Here is a 6,000-nt window from a genome sequence, read left to right on the forward strand (position 1 = left end):
GCTGAGATTCTATTGAATAACATCTTGTGCAATGAGAATGCTTGGACTATTCCCGAACCACCTCCTAAGCCAACTTTGAAGAAAAGAGGTATTCTATTCCTCAGTCCTGAAGATATACAAGAAGCCAAGAAATCTATGCGAGAGAAAGGCATTAAGTCTAGAAATGTCAAAAATCTACCACCTATCGAAGAGATCCATGGTCTTGATAACCCGATAAAGGTAGTAGAAGTAAATTCTCTGTGTAGGTTTGATGAGAGTGATATTACTTTTGATAAACCTTCTAGCTTATGCCTGGATGAATTTGATAACTTCATTGCCAAACAACAGAGTTTTAACGATTATGTTAGCAGACAATTGGAACAGAATTCTCGTATGCTTAGTCATTTAAGTTCTTGTGTGGACCGAAATGTCAATGATCTAAAGCTCCTGAGTAAACATGCCTCTATGGTTACTACTCAAGTAGAACAAGTACTTAAAGCTCAGAATGACTTGCTCAACGAGTTGAATGACAATTCCGTCAGAGTCGTTACTAGAGGCGGTAGAATGACCCAGGAACCTTTGTATCCTGAGGGTCATCCGAAGAGAGTTGAACAAGATTCTCAAGGAGTTAGCACTGATGCACCTAGTCATCCTAGAAAGAAGAAGAAAGATGATAGGGATGTGTACGCTAGCAACCCTGTTGCTGCTACACCCGAGAGTCCAAACGATGCCTCTGTCTCTAATGCTGAAACACAATCTGGTGATGAACATGAGCCTAATGATAATATCAATAGTGATGTTCATGTTGATGCTCAACCTAGCAATGATAAGGATGTGGAGATTGAACATGTTGATCTTGATAACCCACATCCTAAGACTAAGAGATATGATAAGAATGACTTCGCTGCTAGGAATCATGGTAAAGAAAGGGAACCATGGGTTCAGAAACCCATGCGCTTTCCTCCCAAACCATCAAAGAAAAAGGATGATGAGGATTTTGAGCGATTCGTTGAAATGATCAGACCTGTCTTGCTGCAAATGCGTTTGACAGATATGCTCAGAATGTCTCCGTATGCTAAGTACATGAAAGATATTGTGACTAATAAGAGGAGGATACCTGAGGTTGATATTTCCACCATGCTTGCTAATGATACCTTCAAGGGTGGAACTCCTAAGAAACTAGGTGATCCCGGTGTGCCCACTATACCTTGCTCCATTAAAGGCAACTACGTTAAAACTGCTTTATGCGACCTTGGAGCCGGTGTTAGTGTTATGCCTCTCTCTCTTTATCATAGACTTGAACTGGATAAGTTGACACCCACTGAAATCTCTCTGCAAATGGCCAACAAATCAACTGCTTTTCCTATCGGCATTTGCGAGATGTGCCTGTTCTGGTTGCTAACGTCACCATCTTAACAGACTTTTTTATCTTGGATATTCCTGAGGACGATGCCATGGAAGTCATCCTCGGAAGACCCTTTCTAAACACTGCAGGGGCTGTTATAGATTGCAACAAAGGCAATGTCACTTTCCATGTCAACGGTAATGAGCATACAGTGCACTTTCCGAAGAAACAATATCGAGTACATTGCATCAATGCTATCGAAAAAACTTCATCGATTCTTATTGGGAGCTTTGAATGCCCTATTCCTCGTTTCAAGATGAAGTATGATTTTCTTGGTTGGGAAGATACACATCCCCATTGAGGTGACCTAGTGACTACTCGAAAATTCTCCGTTCTCTTTTGCGATTCGAAAAGGTTTGTCAAAGAGGCTTAATCAATCTCACTGATGGATTTCTTTCGATGACCATGAGATGGATGAATCGAGGAGTCACCAACCTCTGTTCCAAGCTTTCACCTTCTGTTGCTTAGAAGAAAAATGATAGGTTTAGTTTAGTTTTCCCTCTTTCTGTTTTAGCGTCCGGTAGAAAAGTACCCCGAAAATAAAAGTTCTCCGAACGTCCTGAAAATCAAGTATGATTTTTTCTAGAATTTTTGAAAAATTCTGAGACAAAGAGCTTGTGTGGGGCCCACACCAGTGGGCCACAAGCCGTAGGGGCGAGGGCACCCCCTGGCCGCACCACCCAGGCTTGTGGGGCCCATAGGCACCCCCTCCACTCATTCCTGCTCTCATATGGTTCTCCTACCTCCAGAAAAAATCGTTTCGCAGCTCAAACCCGTGTTCTTGCTCCTCTTGCTGGGATTTTCGATCTCTTTGCTCAAATCACCATTCTCCGAACTGTTTTGGGGAAATTACTCCTTGGTAAGTGACTCCTCCATTGGTCCAATTAGTTTTTGCTCTAGAGCCTTATACTCCGCGTATTTTTGCTGCCTTGGTGACCATGTTCTTGAGCTTTGCATGCTGATTTTAGCTGGTCCCAAGTAGTTTTGATGCGTAATATTGCCTCTAAGCAGTTGTGGGAGTAGTTGCTACGAGTTTTGTTGAGCCTTGTTCACTTTTCCTTAGAATCACTAAAAATTTCAGAAATTTTCAGAGATAGAAAAGGGAAAAGATGAGGAGGTTCTTAAGAGGCTCGTCAAGCCGTGACCCCAAGGATGATGGGAGTGAGAAGAAGCCCAAGTATCTGGTCCCTCGAGTCATAGAAGTTCGAGCATGCGAGTGGCCAAGCGACGTGTTCTTACGCGCCGCTGGAATTTATGAGGACTTTTATCACTTGGTGGAAAACGCAGGCCTTACCGCCTTCGTTGAAGATAAGTGTCTGTCATACCTCCTCCTCACTAATATCTTCGTACAAAGCTTTAAGTTCTATCCGAGGAAGAATCCTCCTATGGTTGAGTTCAAACTTTATGATATCCCCCAGCGCACGTCACTCCGAGATTTTTGCAATGTTTGCAAATTACCTTACGTTAGGGATATTCATGAACCTCGTCCACGAGACTTGGAAGCTTTCATCGCTACTATTGTTGTAGGAGAGGAGAGAGGAGTGTCTTGCGCTAGAGCTGCTAGCATTCATTTTCCCGTGCTTCGGTACTTCTCACTTTTTGTGGGAAAATGTTTGATTGGCCGTGGGAAGGCTGGGTCACTTAGTTCCCCAGATCTTGCGGTCTTGCGCGAAGCGTTTTATATCGATAAAACTTATAGCTTGGGCGCTATAATAGCTAAACGGTTGAAACTGAACCATTCTAAAGGTGTTGTCTATGGAGGTATCTATGCTACCCGTCTTGCCAAACACTTTGAGATACCTATTAGGCTAGAGGAGGAAGAAGAAGTTCTTCTTCCCGAGAGATATCTATATTACAATAGCATGGTTTGCCATGACTTTCTTGATAGAGATATAAGTAGAAGGATGATTTATAACCTGGTGTTTAGTCAGGGTACTCGTGAGACTATTACTTTGCATGCTCCTTCTTTGTTCAATCTTCATGTAGGCATGTACGTTATTATTCCCTCGGACATCTACGCATATTGGGGCTTAGCCCAACCACAGGTGCCCATGCCGGAACCACCAATCGAGTACCAGACGCCAGTTTATCAATGGGAGCCAGAGGAGCTCACACAGGAGTGGCATCCTCACTCCACTCCGAAGTGGCATCCTCAGTCCACTCCGGAGTATCCCAGAGCTGGTTATTTCCCTCCTTGGGAGTAGACCAACTTAGGCCAAAACCCAAAGCTTGGGGGAATACGTGTCCTCACCGACTTTACATTCTTGCTTATGATTTCACTTTGTTAGCCAGTGTTCACACTTTGCCACTGTATCATCCATGTTAGTTTATTTTATTTTTCTCGTTTTCTTTTCGTGTGTCTGTTTAGTTTGAGAAAACCAAAAAGATTTTATTGTTCTTCTTTTGCTTGTTGGGAGCTTTCCCGTGTAAATAGTTTTATTTTTCTTTGGGTCAAGGTAGAAGATATTTGTTACAATGTTTAGTGGCTCTTGCATGCATACCTGTTTAGCTTTCAAAGATCCATATTACTTTGTCTTCTCCTTTGTGTTTGCCTACAGATTCCAGCTTTAGTCCAATGCACGAGCACGCTTATTATTGTTCACGTCGTTCGGTCGTGCAAGTGAAAGGCAATAATGACGATATATGATGAAGTGACTGAGCCTGGAAAAGCTGGTATGAACTCAATCTATTTTGTTTTTGTAAATATGACTAGCTCATCATGCCTGATTCAGCTTTGTTGTGAGAGAAACATGTTTTTAATGACAACTTATAGATCATAGTTGCTTATGACATGCTTACTTAGCTAGGAGCTTATAATGGTTTGTCTTGGATGCCCACATGAATGTTGAGATGACTATGATGGAGTATGATAGGATGGTATCCTCCTTTGAATGTTTCAAGTGGCTTGACTTGGCGCATGTTCACGCATGTAGTTGAAACAAACTCAACATAGCCTCTATGATGTTCACGTTCATGGTGATTTATGTCCTACTCATGCTTGCACTCAATGTTAGTTACTCTCAATGCATCTTGATGACTGTTGTCGCTCTCTAGTTGGTTGCTTCCGAGTCTTTTGCTAGCCTTCACTTGTACTAAGCGGGAATGCTGCTTGTGCATCCATCTCCATAAATCCAAAGTTGTGCCTTATGAGTCCACCATACCTACCTATGTGCGGTATCTACCTACCGTTCCAAGTAAATTTGCATGTGCCACTCTCTAAATCTTCAAGAAATAATCTGTTTTGCATGCCCGAACCGCTCATGTGGTGACAGGGGGCTATTGGTATCTTCCATGCTAGGTGTGTTATCCTCGATATGTGTTTATTCACTATCATTCACGAGAAAGGGGCCGGTAATTAGAATTCCCAGTTCCATGCTCAAATCGAAGAGATAATTGCAACAAAACTCCCTCAGGATTGATGTTGGTATGGACGGTACCCGAGGATTCGGCTAGCCGTGGAGTGTGATTGATTGGTGGTGGGGGAGTCAAAACTTTACTTTTCTGTTTGGGAACCGCCTATAGCATGTGTAGCGTGGAAGATGTTGAGAACTCTTAGTCATTGCGTTGACAATGAAAGCATGCCACCCAAAATTAGTATCTCTGTTTTCAAAGCTTGAGCTTTGGCACCTCTGCAAATCACTGCTTCCCTCTCCGAAGGGCATGTCTATTTATGTTCCTGTTGAGTCATCCTCCTCTTATAAAAGCATCAATTAGAGAGCACCTCTCTCATTTTTATCCTTTGCTTTTAACTGTGTTGAGTATGACTGTGACTGGATCTTCTTTGCCATGAATTACAATGTTTAGTCAGCCCTTGGTCTTTTAAGGTGCTCTACATTTATGTTTTGCGGTCTCAGAAAGAGCTAGCGAGATACCATCTGTTCATACTGTTTCATGTTGTTTTTATTGAAGTATTGACATTTGAGGCTTATTACTATTTGCTCGCTAGTTGATTATGCCATCGATATGAGTTTACCGTGAGACCTTGATGTCATTTGCTTATGTGGTTTGCTTGTGATCTTGCTGATATTCTCGTTATGAGATAGACATAGTTGCAACAACAAGATCAAACAGAGTTCGTCAAAGTCTTTCTTTTATCTCTCTCAGTTTGTCAACTGAGTTGCTTGAGGACAAGCAAGGCTTTAAGCTTGGGGGAGTGGATACGTCTCCAACGTATCTACTTTCCCGAACTCTTTTGCCCTTGTTTTGGACTCTAACTTGCATGATTTGAATGGAACTAACCCGGACTAACGTTGTTTTCACCAGAATTGCCATGGTGTTGTTTTTGTGCAGAAATAAAAGTTCTCGGAATGTCCTGAAATTTTATGGAGAATTTTTCTGGAATAAAAGAAAAATACCTGCGTAAAGATCCATCGGAGGGGGCGTGCCAGTGGGCCACAAGCCCCTAGGCCGCGGCCACGCCCCTAGGCCGCGCCGTGAGGGCTTGTGGGGCCCACGTGACACCACCGTCCCCAAACTCAGCTCTATATCTTCCGTCTCGCCTGGAAAAAAATCAAAGAGAAGGTTTCATCACGTTTTACGATATGGAGGCGCCGCCACCTCCTGTTCTTCATCTGGAGGGCAGATCTGGAGTCCGTTCGGGGCTCCGGAGAGGGGAA

Source organism: Hordeum vulgare, chromosome 2H, assembly GCF_904849725.1.
Source record: "Hordeum vulgare subsp. vulgare chromosome 2H, MorexV3_pseudomolecules_assembly, whole genome shotgun sequence".
Classification (NCBI taxonomy): domain Eukaryota; kingdom Viridiplantae; phylum Streptophyta; class Magnoliopsida; order Poales; family Poaceae; genus Hordeum; species Hordeum vulgare.